This window comes from Chlorocebus sabaeus, chromosome 21 (assembly GCF_047675955.1).
Source record: "Chlorocebus sabaeus isolate Y175 chromosome 21, mChlSab1.0.hap1, whole genome shotgun sequence".
NCBI lineage: Eukaryota > Metazoa > Chordata > Mammalia > Primates > Cercopithecidae > Chlorocebus > Chlorocebus sabaeus.
In genome coordinates this window covers 103826730-103841127 of record NC_132924.1, presented here as the reverse complement: position 1 = coordinate 103841127, position 14398 = coordinate 103826730, and the positions used below count along the sequence as shown (strand labels likewise).

The 14398-nt window shown below is 42.0% G+C and overlaps 1 long non-coding RNA gene and 1 pseudogene across 3 annotated transcripts in view; one reads left to right on the top strand and one right to left on the bottom strand.

Annotated features, from left to right (window-relative positions):
• The window catches only part of LOC119626148 (uncharacterized), a 173686-nt gene that overhangs the window by 34780 nt on the left and 124508 nt on the right, over nucleotides 1–14398 (bottom strand). The gene's annotated exons all lie outside the window — the stretch shown is intronic.
• LOC103227398 (zinc finger protein 131 pseudogene) lies at nucleotides 10734–13149 on the top strand (annotated as a pseudogene).

Genomic DNA, 14398 nt, shown 5'->3' with positions numbered 1-14398 from the left:
CTATGTTAAAAAATCAATGGAATTGGCCAGGCTTAGTGGCTCATGCCTGTAATCCCAGCACTTTGGGAGGCCGAGGCAGGTGGATCACGAGGTCAAGAGATCGAGACCATCCTGGCTAACACGGTGAAACCCTGTCTCTACTAAAAATACAAAAAAGTAGCTGGAAGTGGTGGCGGGTGCCTGTTGTCTCAGCTACTCAGGAAGCTGAGGCAGGAGAATGGCATGAACCTGTGAGGTGGAGCCTGCAGTGAGCCGAGATCACACCACTGCATTCCAGCCTGGGCGACAGAGTGAGAGACTGTCTCAAAAAAATAAAAAATAAATAAATAAATAGAATTATAATAAACAAACAAACAAATGGAATTATAACCTTTAGATGGGCAAAAGCAAGTCTGACAAGACCAAGTATTGCCAAGGTTGTGGGGAAATGGAATCTCTCACATACTGCTTGTGAAGTGGGTGAACTGGGCAACTACTTCAGAGAACAGCGTTTCCACATCTAGTAAACATACCTTCTGCGCACAAGGGCTATGCAGAAGAATGTTTACTGTAGCACCATTTTGTAACAGTGAAGGCCTAGACATACCCTAGACGTCCATCAATAGGGTGATGGATAAAAACACTGTGATACAGTCTTAAGGATTTAAAAAATAAAAAGAAAAACTCAGATCTCAACATCAATAGGGACGGATTTAGTGGCACACTGGAGCTAGCTCATGAGAACTAAATGCTAACATTTCAGTTTTGTGAGCTGGTTGATGTTACATCTATAGCTTGGTATAAGCCATGTTAGGAGTATTTACAACATGGAAATTAGCAAAAGCCACAAATCATCCCCTCTCCACAGGAGCTGGTTGTTAAATATCTACTAGCACATCACTGGAGAGACTTCAAAAAAAAAAACTATTTATTTTAAAACACATGTTTCAGGGGAGAGGAAGTTGTTTAATTGGTATAAAGTTTCAGTGATGCAAAATGAATTAGTTGAAGAGATGCTAAATAGAATAAATTTATTTAGCATCATATTATTTAGCATCATATTATTATATCATATTAATACACAGTCAACAGTGCTGTAGTACACACTTTAAAATTTATTAAAGATGGCAGTTTGTGTTAAATGTTTTCACCATCCATACACATATCCCAAAATAAAGGGACACAAGGAAACTTTGGAGCTTACAGTTATGTCTGTTAACTTGACTGTGGTGATGGATTCATGGATGTAGGCGTATGTCCAAACTCATCCGACTATGCATTAAATATGTGCAGTTTACTATAGGCATATGTCCAAACTCATCCGACTATGCATTAAATATGTGCAGTTTATTGTGTGCCAGTTATATATCTCAAGAAAGCTCTTCTTAGAAAAAAGGCAAGTTGCAGGATGAAAACAGTACGATAGCACCTACTTACAGTTTAAAGAACATGTTGAGACATGTATTTGTAATATTTGTAATACTAATAAGATATAGTCTAGAAGGATAGATACCAAGTTGTGATAATGATTATCTCTGGAGAGGGGGCCACGTAATAGGTGGGGTAAAGGGGAAAAGGGGGCTTAGGTTTTTTAATCTGTTATGTTCTATTTACTTAAAAATATCTGAAGCCTAAACAAAGCATTAATGTTGTTCACTTCTGGGTGGTAAATACAAAAATGCCTACTCTCCTCTGTCCATTTCTATTATTTAAATTTCCAAATAAAAGAGGCAAAATGAAATGAGAGTCAAAGAAAATGTGCTTATCACTTTTCATTGCCTGTTGATGAGAGTCTGCAGGAATCCCACTGCTGGTAGAGATGTAAAATGATGCAGCCACTGTAAAAACCAGTTTTGCAGTTCCTCAAAAAATAAACACAGAATTACCATATGACCCAGCCATTCCATTCTTAGTTATATACCCAAGAGATTGAAGAACATACATTCAAACAAAATGTCTGAACACACACCTGTGTTGTACACAGTTGTTCACGGTATTATTTGTAGCATTGTTTATAATAGTAAAAAGGTGGGAACAACCCAAATGTCCATCAAGTGCTGGGGAATGCATAAAGAAAATGTGGTTCACACCTACTAGGCTGGGAAGAATGAAAACATAATAAGCATTGAGGATGTGGAAATATTGGAACCCTGGTTCATCACTGTTGGAAATGTACATAGTACAGCCACTCTGAAAAATACTTCGACAGGTCCTCAAAACGTCAAACAAAAAGCAACCATATGACCCAGAAATTTCACTCCTTAGTGTAACTTAACAGAAACATGCATAGTCAAAAAAACTCTGTACACGTGCTCCTCAACTTATGATGGGGTTACATCCTGATGATAAACCCACTGTAAGTTGAAAATATCACAAGTTGAAAATGCATTTAATACACCTAACCTACCAAACATTATAGCGTAACCTAATGTAACTTAAACATGCTCAGAACACTTATATTAGTCTACTTTTGGGCAAAATCATCTAACACAAGCTTGTCCAACCCATGGCCTGTGGGCTGCTAAAGCCCAGGAACAGCTTTGAATGCAGCTCAACACAAACTTGTCAACTTTGTTAAAACATTATGAGACTTTTTGGTGATTTATTTTTAGCTCATCAGCTATCATTAGTGTTACTGTAATTTATATGTGGCCCAAGACAATTCTTCTTCTTCCAGTGTGGCCCAGGGAAGCCAAAAGAGTGGACACCCCTGGTCTAAGACAAAGCCTATTTTATAATAAAGTATTGAATATCTCATGTAATTTATTGACTATTGTACTGAAAGTAAAAAGCAGAATGGTCATATGGGTACTTGAAGTATGGTTTTTACTGAATGCACATCATTTTTGCACCACTATAAAGTTGAAAAATCATAAGTTAAGCCATCATATGTCAGGGACTGTCTGTACATGAATATTCAAACAGCATTATTCTTTACAGCCAGAATGTGAAAGCAATCTGAATGTGCATCAATTGAATGAATAAATGAAATGTGGTGTAATGTTCGAATGCATTATACAACCATTGTTAGGGCTGAATAATGTACAACAGAATATTATTCAGCCATTAAAGGAATGAAGGACTGACTGACTGACTGATGCTACAACATGGGTGGACTTTGAAAACCTTATTCCAAGTGAAAGAAGCCAGTAACAAAAGACCACATATTGTATTAATTAATTTATATGAAATGTCCAGAATAGGCAAATCGAAACAGCCAAAAAGCAGATTAATGGTTGTCAGGGGCTGGGAGGACAGGGGATGGGGAGTGACTACTTAACTGGTACAGAATTTCCTGTTCTGGAATTAGGCAGTGATGGTAGTTACACAATATTGTGAATGTACCAAAAGTCATGAATTGTACGATTTTAAATGGCTAAAATGATGAATTTTATGTTATATAAATTTTACCTCAATAAAAAAAGTAATTTAACTATGACATATTAAATGATACTGATTCCAGAGAGACTGCATTGTAAGAAAAGATGTGTCTCAGGGTTGATAAAATGTGATATATTTGATGACAGAAATCTGGAGCTTCTGGCCAGGCGCCGTGGCTCATGCCTGTAATCCCAACACTTTTGGGAGGTCAAGGTGAGTGGATTACTCGAGGTCAGGAGTTTGAGACCAACCTGGCCAACATGGTGAAACCCTGTCTCTACTAAAAATACAAAAATTAGAAAAAAAAAAATACAAAAATTAGGGTGTGGTGGTAGATGCCTGTAGTCCCAGCTACTTGGGAGGCTGAGGCACGAGAACCACTTGAACCCAGGAGGTGGAGGTTGCAATGAGCCAAGATCATGCCACTGCACTCCAACCTGGGCAACAGAGAGAGACTTAGTCTCAGAAAAAAAAAAAAAAAAAGAAAAGAAAAAGTTGAAGCTTCTGTACAAATAGCATTGTATCAATTAGGAAATTAGTTGCTGCATTTAACAGAAAAACCCATATCAACAGTGATTCAAACAAGTTAGAAGTTTTTGTTTCACAGAAGTCCTGCTGTGGATAATCTGGGGCCCATGAACTCTCTCCATGGTTTGTACAGGGACCAGATTCCTATATGTCCTATATTCAGTATTTGGTTTCCATCCTCAGTGTTACTTTGTGGCCCAAGATGGCTGCAGAAGTACGAGCCATCATTTCCCATTCCAGGCATTCAGCAGGAAGTGGGAAAGGACAAAAATGCCTTCCTCTCGGCTAAGTCAGTCTCTCTGAGCAGAATAAAGACATAGTTAAATAAATACATACATCCAGAAAGTGGGGAAAGCTCTGTGAAAACAGGATCCCTGCCTGTTTCATCAGTGCATTCCCAGGACTTAGCAGGAGGAAGAGCACACTGAAGGTGCTAAAAAAAATGTGTGAAATGAATGGATACCTTCGTGGATATGGATAAATACAACCATTTACATATTTTCAAAAATAATCAACAGGGAAATGTTATATGTGAAAGCAGAATATTACACTATATTTAGTGTAATCTCAATTTTATTGAAAAAGTATATGTATGCCTAGAAAAAGAGATTAGAAAGATACTAATGGATCAAGTGATTTTTCAAATATATAGTGAAATTGCTCTGATATTTTATTTCTTCATACTTTTATACATTTTTCAAAATTCTGCAACGAGCCAGAGTATTACTTTTTCTAATCAGAAAACAAATCAATAATCTTAGAATTCATCTAGAAGAGGACCAATCAGTCTAAGTATTAAAAACAGGTAGCTAAACGAATTAACACAGAAACAGAAAACACGATATAGTACGCTCTCACTTGTAAGTGGGAGCTAAACCCTGGGTACACATGGACATAAAGATGGGAACGACAGACACTAGGGACTCCAAAAGGAGGGAGGGAGGGAGGGGGGCAAGGGCTAAAAAACCTTCCTGTTCCATACTATGTTCACTGTCTGGTTGACCGGATCTACAGAAGCCAAAACCTCAGCATCACACAAGATACCCTTGTAACAAACCTGTCTGTGCACCCCCGAATCTAAAATAAACAAACAGGTAGCAAGGCCTGGTGTGGTGGCTCATGCCTATAATCCCAGCACTTTTGGAGGCCGAGGAAGGAGGACTGCATGAGGCCAGGAGTTTGAGACCAGGTTAGGCAACGTAGTAAGACCTGTCTCCACAAAGAAAAAATTTTAAAAGCCAGAAAGAATGTTCCCACCCACCTCCAAAAAGTGCTCTCCTCAGCCCCCTTCCCCCAAAATAAGATGGCTTGGTGTGGTGGCATGTACCTGTAGCCCTAGCTACTCAGAGGCTGAGGTGGGAGGATCCCTTCAGCCCAGGAGTTGGAGGCTGCAGCGAGCCATGATCGCACCACTACACTCCAGCCTGGGTGACAAAGCAAAACCCTGTGGCAAAAAAAAAAAAAAAAAAAGAGTAAAATATAAATTTAAAAACAACAGGTAGTGAACCTCTGCACCAAAGAGAGTAGCCAACAGCCCCATCCAGCAACTTCACTTTATTATTTTTGGAGAAGGAGGATGCTGATATCTATCTATAGGGACACCATGTGGAGTCACACCTATCCCTGCATTTTAAGGTGGCAAATTGTTTGTCTACTTAATAGTACAACTTTTTTTTCAGCCTAATAGTTGAGCATCTACACTCATTCTTTAAATGTGAAGACAGTTTTAAGGCACACAGGGAAAGTTATCCATTTATCAATGCAAACTGATCTTCAGCTTTCAGATCAAGATAACTTGCAAGTGATTGCACTGAACTCGGCACTTCTCAGCACGATGCATACCCACTGCCACCTTGGAATTGTCTGTTTTCCCTCTGTCATGAGCTAAATTGTGTCCCTCACCACCAGCATTTCAAACGTTGACATTTTAAACCTCGGTATCTTGGAATGTGAGCGTACTTGGAGATGGAGTCTTTAAGTAGGAAGTAAATTAAAGTGAGATCATGAGGGTGGGCCCTTATCCAACATGATCAGCGTCCTCTAAAAAGAGATCAGGACACAGACACGCAGAGGGAAGACCAACTGAAAACACACAGAGAAGACGGCCGTCTACAAGCCAAGGAGAGAGCCTCAGAATACGGCAGCCCTGGCCACACCTTCATCTCCGAATCACTGTGCTTGAAGCCACCCAGCCTGTGGTACTTTGTTATGGCAGCCTGAGCAAACCAATACACTCATCCATCCTGTTAATTATATGTTTGGTGACAGTGAGGGTTAATTTGACGTGTCAACTTAGCTAGGCTCTGATGCTCAGTTGTTTGGTTAAACACCAGTCTCGATGTTGCTACGAAGATATATTTTAGGTGTGATTAATATTTAAATATTTAAATCAGTAGACTTTGAGTAGAACAGATTTCCCTTCGTAATGTAGATGAGTCTCATCCAGTCGGTTGAAGGTCTTAAGAAAAATGACTGAGGTCCCTGAAGAAGACGGAATTCTGCCTTCAGACTCGACTATGATATCAACTCCTCCCAGAATTTCTAGCCCATTAGCCAGCCCCAACCTACCAACCCCCAAATCAAGAGCCAGTTCCTTAAAATAAATCTCTCTCTCTATATATATATGTATATATTTCTATTTATACACACACGTGTGTGTGTATATATATTTATACACATACCTATCTGCATACATGCATGTATACATACATATAGGTGTATCCATATACACATGTATACATGTGTATAAATATATATACATATAATTATGTATGTCTGATTCTGTTTCTCTGGAGAACCTCAACACAGTGACTAAGGACTGATGCTTCATCTACTTAATTCTGTGCTCTTGCTTATTTAAAATATTTTTAAATATTTTAATACATTTTAAAAGTATGAGAAATAAATATTTCCAATCATATTTCTCATACTTTTCAAATGTAAAATACATTTACTTATTTCCAGATTTGTGGATGGAAGAACTGATCAAATACTTGCATCCATGCAAATCAATTCATTGGCGTGCTGTTCTCTCTCATGTCTTAACGATGACCTCGCGCACTGTGAGAGGATGTTACCAGATGAGAGCCGGGGACAGGGCAGAGAGATCATCCACAGGCCTTATGGTTACACCCATGGTGTGCTGGCAGCCAGTGAATTCCACGAGAATGAACAATCAGGGTTATAATTTTCAGCTCTGTTGCGAGCATCCTGCCTTTGCCTTTTGATCCTGCCTAATCTTGTTCTCCCCTGCACATTTGCTGCCTCATTTCTTCCTTCAGAAATGGCAAGTTTTCTTTCTGCTAAGTACATAAACAGCTTCTAATCCAGCAGTCAGTTGAAGATGTAGAGGGTTTGGCCAGGAGGAGAAACAGAGATGTGACAAACAGAAGAGAGCAATGGGCGAGCCTGGGGAACGCCCATGCACGTGGAGTTCCTGGAGGGCAGGGCATGCAGGGGCATGGAGGATGAGGAATGTGCCCCACTCGCACCTGTGACCAGGGACACAGATGTGTGAGCCTCGCTGACAGAAGACAGCTGTGGGACCCGAGGGATCAAGAGCTTCACACAGCTAACAGAACAACACATACCTGCCAATTTCTAATTTTGAAGAGGCTTCCCATGAAAGTGAGGGAATTTAGAGAAAAATAAAGGGCAGGGTGGCCCTGGGGAAGACTCATATGTCTGGGATGGCGCCAACGAGGGGCTGGGCTTTGAAACAGTGAGAGATATGCGGCGGGGCCGGGTGCAGTGATGCACGTCTGTAATCCCAGCACTTTGGGAAGCTGAAGCGGGAAAACCACTTGAGCCCAGGAGTTCAAGACCAGCCTTAGCAATAAAATGAGACCCCATCTCTACAAAAAAATTTTAAAAATTAGGCATGGTGGTACCCACCTGTAGTCCCAGCTACTTGGGAGGATGAGGTGGGAAGATCACTTATGCTCCAGAACTTAAGACTGCAGTGAGCTATGACTGCACCACTGCACTCCAGCCTGGGTGACAGAGCCAAACCGTGTCTCTTAAAAACAGGAAAAAAAAAAAAAAAAAAAAGGATATGAGGCAGCCCAGCAGCCCGCAGGACAAAAGACACCAAAACCATTTGGGAAGTCTTACTCACCATAACAAACCAAGAGGCAGTATTGTCCAATAGAACTTTCTGGAGTGATGGAAATATTTTATATCTGTACTACCCAATATGATAGCCTCCAGGCATATGTCACTACTGAGTACTCAAAACACTGCTAGTGCCACTGAGCAACTGGCTTTTCCATTTTACTTAATTTTAATTAGAATTTAAATGGCCACCTGTGGCTGGCGGCTGCCATATTGAACAGCACAGCATCAGGTCTTTGCAACACACTGATTGAAACACACTGATTGATGTGTCTCCTAGCGTAGTTTGGGGAAGGAGTGCCACAAATAAATGAGCGCACGATCCTCTTGCTACGGAATGCTCCACATCTGAATTATTAGCAATCTAAAGGTTGGGTGGAGCCAGTGAGAACGAAGACACCTCCTTTTTTTTTTAGGGTCTTTAGGAGACCCCAGTCTGGTCATCAGTTATAACCTGAGAAACAAGAGCTAAAACTTCCCACCTTTGGTCCGTTTCCAAATGTGGGACTGTTGTTTTTAGGTACCTCAATTTTTAGTAGATTTAGAAGAAAATCCCTCCAGCTGTAAGGAAGCTTTATAAATAGGAAAAAAATAACATTTGTTATATTTGCCTTGGGAGATTTGGCTCAGCCATGGACTCAGAAGCTCTGGGCAACCCCTCTGTATCCCCTCCCCTCACCTGTTCCATCTATACAGCTGAGAAAGAAAGGCTTTCTCTGGGTTTCTTTAAGGAAAAAGATTAGAACCATTATAAAGCATTTTAAGAAATGCAAAGTACCCTTCTATATAAATTATAACATGTTTTTACTTGATTTCTTCTTTTGGGGGGAAATGAAGCACTGCTTTTGCGTATGATATGGAAGAAGTTTAATAGCACAATTACAGCCGAGTCTTCAAAATAGAGTAAGAGGCCGCAGCCGCCTGTGTGTCCAACTGAGTGCCCATGCACCAGCGGGGCCCGAGCAGCGGGAGCACTCGGCTTTTGTGGGGGAAATGGAGGGAGAGCCATGGGTTAGGGATAGGGAAAGCTGTGGGGCATATTATGCCCTGGAAGGAGAAAGCACAAAACCAGAGGCTCTGAGGGACAGAGAGGAAGGAGGGCAGAGCATAAGGCAGAGCCAGCCAACAGCCATGGAGGCTGAAGAGACGATGGAATTCCTACAGGAGTTCTGTGAATGTCAAAACATGATCCTCGACCAACTGAATGAACACGACGGCAGGACTGCTTTACTGACATCACCCTGATTGTAGACGGACACCATCTGAAGGCTCACAAGGCTGTTTTGGCTGCTTGCAGTAAGTTCCACAAATTATTATTATTATTATTATTATTATTATTATTATTATTATTTTGAGATGGAGTCACACTTTGTCGCCCAGGCTGGAGTGCAGTGACCCAATCCTGGTTCACTGCAACCTCTGCCTCCCAGGTTCCAGTGGTTCTCCTGCCTCAGCCTCCTACGTAACTGAGACTACAGGCACCCACCACCACACCCGACTAATTTTTGTATTTTTAGTGGAGACAGGGTTTTGCCAAGTTGGCAAGGCTGGTCTCGAACTCCTGACCTCAGGTGCTCTGCCCACCTTGGCCTCCCAAAGTGTTTACAGGGATTACTGTAATCCTTTCCAAAGGGATTACAGGCATGAGCCACCCGGACCCACCGCCTTCTACAAATTTTTTCTGGAGTTTACCCAAGAACCTTTGGTGGAGATAGAAGGTGTTAATAAAACGGCCTTTTGCCATTTAATTGAATTCACATGTACAGCAAAATTAATGATACGAGGAGGAGCAGCAGCCAGTGATGTATGGAAAGCAGCAGAACGTCTACAAATGCTAGAAGCCATCAAAGCCCTTGAAGTCAGGAACAAAGAAAACTTCAGGCTGGGTGCAGAGGCTCACGCCTGTTATCCCAGCACTTTGGGAGGCCGAGGCGGGCAGATCACCTGAGGTCAGGAGTTCAGGACTGGCCTGGCCAACATGGTGAAACCCCGCCTCTACTAAAAAACACAAAATTTAGGCCAGGTGCGGTGGCTCACGCCTGTAATCCCAGCACTTTGGGAGGCCAAGGCAGGCAGATCACGAGGTCAGGAGATCGAGACCATCCTGGCTAACACCGTGAAACCCCGTCTCTACTAAAATTACAAAAAAAATTAGCCAGGCGTGGTGGCGGGCGCCTATAGTCCCAGCTACTCCAGAGGCTGAGGCAGGAGAATGGCATGAACCCAGGAGGCGGAGCTTGCAGTGAGCAGAGATCGCGCCACTGCACTGCAGCCTGGGTGACAGAGTGAGACTCCGTCTCAAAAAAAGAGAAATTTTCAAAATCTGTTTCCTAAATCTCATTGTCACCTGTCCTCTAATCTGATACCTTGTCAGTCCTTGGTTATGTGACCAAACCATTAGGCTCTACCTATAAATCAGTATGAATCCTCTCCTCACTTATTGTTCATAAATCAGCAAGGAGTCTTGTGCCAGATCATCTCACCTTCAACAAACAGTAGACAGTAAGACAAGGGGCCATAAGGCTTCAAGTCCTACCCCATGGGAGTATTTCCCTACTCCATTTTCTCTCATGATTATCTCTGATAGGGGTTACAATGCCACTACGTTCTGTTTCTGGCCATTATGAAGAGCCATTATGTTGCGTTTTCCAAGACCACCCTGGACCGCCACACCCCCATCCTGGGCCTATAAAAACCCCCAGACCCTAGCAGGCACAGACACAAGCGGTGAGATGTGGAGAGGAACACAGCGGCAGAAGTGCACGCAGGCGGCTGGACGGGGAGCGGAGCAGGGGAGCAGAAGAGCACAGGAACAGGCACCCGCAGAGCTGGCAGGCCATCAACTGGCAGAACGCGGACGCCCGGGGGAATTTGGCAGGGGCGGTAGAACAGTCTGACCGCTGAGCGGCCTGACTCTAAGGGAAAAACCACCTTCCCACTCTATGCCCCTTTTGGCTCCCCATCCATCGGCCCAGAGCTACTTCCACCATTCAATAAAACCTTGCACTCATACGCCAAGCCCACACGTGATTCGATTTTTCCCGTACACTAGGGCAAGAACCCTGGGCTACAGAAAGCCTTCTGTCCTTGTGATAAGGCAGAGGGTCTAACTGAGCTGACTGACACAAGCCGCCTACAGACAGCAAAATTAAAAGAGCACCTGTAACACACGCCCACCGGGGCTTCCGGAGCTGGAAACATTTACCCCGAGACACTGCCGTGGGGTTGGAGCCCACGACCACAACCTGCCCCGCCAGGTGTTTGCGCCGCAGGTAGGAAGAAGCTAGCCACGCCCCCATCACACACCCTGTGAGGGGGATAAGGGAGCTTTTCCTGTTTCAGTACCACCAAGGTGACAGAAAAGGGCAGATTAAAGAAGACGTCAGCTGTGCATCTGACCCCACAAGCAAACAGGAACACGTGAAATCACATTTCACTGAGAGTTTCAACTGTGAAATATGCAGTAAAAGGTATCTTCAGGAGAGCACATGGAAACAGCACTTGAATTGTGACCCACCTTGAAGAATGTGGAGGCAGTAAGAAGCAAAGAACTGGGGGGAAAAAATCATGTATGTCAGTACTGTGAGAAACAGTTTGACCATTTTGGACATTTTAAAGAACATCTTCAAAAACATACAGGTGAAAAACCTTTTGAATATCCAAATTGTCATGAACAATTTGCTAGAAACAGCCCCTCAAACGTCACCTCACTGCATGCCAAACGAGTAGGGGCAAAAAAAGAAAGAAAGAAGCTCTATGAATGCCAGGTCTGCAACAGCGTGTTTAACAGCTGGGACCAGTTCAAACATCACTTGGTAAATACATAATAGAGATAAACCCAACCATTATACTTTATGTGACTTGTGGTTTATGCAAGGAAATGAATTAAGGAGGCATCTCAGTGATACATATTTCAGAGCATCTAGTAATGGAAGAAGTTCTTTCAGTAGAAACACATGTACAAGCTGAACCTGTGACATCAATGATATTACAGAACAAGCTGGGAAGGTGCATGCGCTCCTACTGTTTCAGGTCCAGGTGGATTCAGCACAAGTGACCGTGGAACACATCCACCCAAATCCACGCCAGGACAGCCAGGTGCCCGACACACACAAGTGAGCTTCCAGAGCAGGCCCAAGTGGGTTGAATTCAGTGGGCTGAATTCAGCCTGAAGAGGGTACTGGAGTACATGGAGAGGAGCTGCATGTGGAATGGGTAAATCAGATGCCAGTGGAAGTACAAAGTGAACTTCCAGAAGCAGGCTTGGTCCACATGACCCCAGAAATCATGACCCAAGAGGAGACAGAGCCTAGCCAAGCAGATGCTGATGAGGCTGCCAGGGAAGATCACGAAGATGCTGAGGATTAGAGACCATGCCCACAGCACATTCTGAAGCTGAAAAGGCAGAGAATGAGGATAGAACAGTTACGCCGGTTTTAGAATGAAATTACACATGAATATACTTTTAAATATACTTGTTGGGTTTTTGAACTGATTTGAAGGCAGTATGACTGTCCTTAAGCTAACAGACAAGTGGACCAAAGTTAAGCTATTTCCTGTTGTTTCTGTTTCGGGTGGAACAAATCGATTCCCCTCCCCCAACTTAATGCCACAGCAGAGGGATCTTTTCCATAACTGAAGGGATCTTTTCCATAACTTAAATGGGTTATATTCTTATAATGTAGAGGGGTACGAATGTAACTATTTTCATTGTGGTAAAAGTTCTCCCTATTCTCTTTCCCAGGTCATGTTCTTCCTCAAATTTTTTCCATATTGTGAAATCAAACTTAAATTATTAGAATAAAAGTTTATGTATTCTAATGCATGGTAGAAAATCGAATACACAGGAAGTATAAGGCTGCATGATGAAAAGTACATTGTTACTGTACGGCTGAATTTTGGCTTCTGGCTTTCTTTAGTCTGAACAAATGTTCTTGTCTAGCCCGGTAGTCACCAAAGCGTCTCTGCAACAGGAAGAGTCGTGGTGGGGAAATTTCTAGAATATTAAAACACACACACACACACACACACACACACACATACATACCCATGTGCCTTTTCAAAACCGACTAAACTCCTATAAAGCATCTCTGGTTCTTTCAAAGTTTGTATTGTAAGGAAAATGTAGACAATACTATGATACTTTATATTTTTCCTTATAATGACAACCAACAGTTCTTTTCACTTAAGTTAGATTGAGAAATTTTATTTAGTGGTAGCTGAAGGGCAATTTTCAATTGGGAAAATTCATTGACATCTGTGGTAAACTTTATTTTGATGAAAGTTGCACTAGTATTTTACCACCAGATGAAGAAAAAGAGGAGCATCATTTAAAAATTAATGTATTTAAAATAAAGTACAGAGAAAAACATGTCTATAATTATCAGGCTTTGTTTTGAATGGAATCTTTTCCCCCAATCCTTAAAGACCCTGTGCTATAACTTTTAAAGCCATACAAATAAAAGTGCTAAACTGTGGACTTAAAAGTAGATGTATAAATATTTTTAATCAGTATTACTTAGAAAATAAAATCTAACAAACACATTTTTAAAAATAGAGTAAGAAACTTCACAAAATGATCTCAAGGTAAGAAACATACAATGGGTTTCACATGTCAGTTTTTAAGAGATTTGTTACAGACTGAAAGGGGAGTGACTGGTTGCAGTAGACACTGTGACCAGCTTTCAAATAATGATCGTGCCTTGAGTCATTTCTGAGAAATCGGTAAACAAATTCTTTCACTTTTACTGCTGCATTATGTTGCTCAAACCCATCTGCTGTGTACCCATTTGAAGGCTCCATCACACATTATTTTGGAAATGGTCATCCTGAGTCAGACTGAGTAATCCCAGTTAATGAGTTTGGTTTCCCTCTCATCTGGTTTTTACTCAATCCTCTGTATCTATCCCATTTTTTTTTCTTTCCTCAGAGATGCCAGACCACATCATCCTAAACATTAATGAGCAAGAAGGAAATTTCCATGTTAGTGGAGGGACCCACTAAGGTTAGGGTGCCATACAATGTACTGTCCAAACCAAGACGTGTTAGAGAATGAACGGGGACCATTTTAATAATTCTGCTGGGGCAGTAAGAATAAACTGAATACCTTAACTAAAGAAGTAAACAAAAAACATATGTAAAGGTGGTCAACTTCATTAGTTATCAAAGCAAAAACAAAACGAGACCATCGTACACCCACCACATTGGCAAAAATTAAAAAGTACAACAGGCCGGGTGCGGTGGCTCACGCCTGTAATCTCAGCACTTTGGGAGACCGAGGAGGGCAGATCACGAAGTCAGGAGATCGAGACCATCCTGGCTAACACGGTGAAACCCCGTCTCTACTAAAAAATACAAAAAATTAGCCGGGCGCGGTGGCAGGCACCTGTAGTCCCAG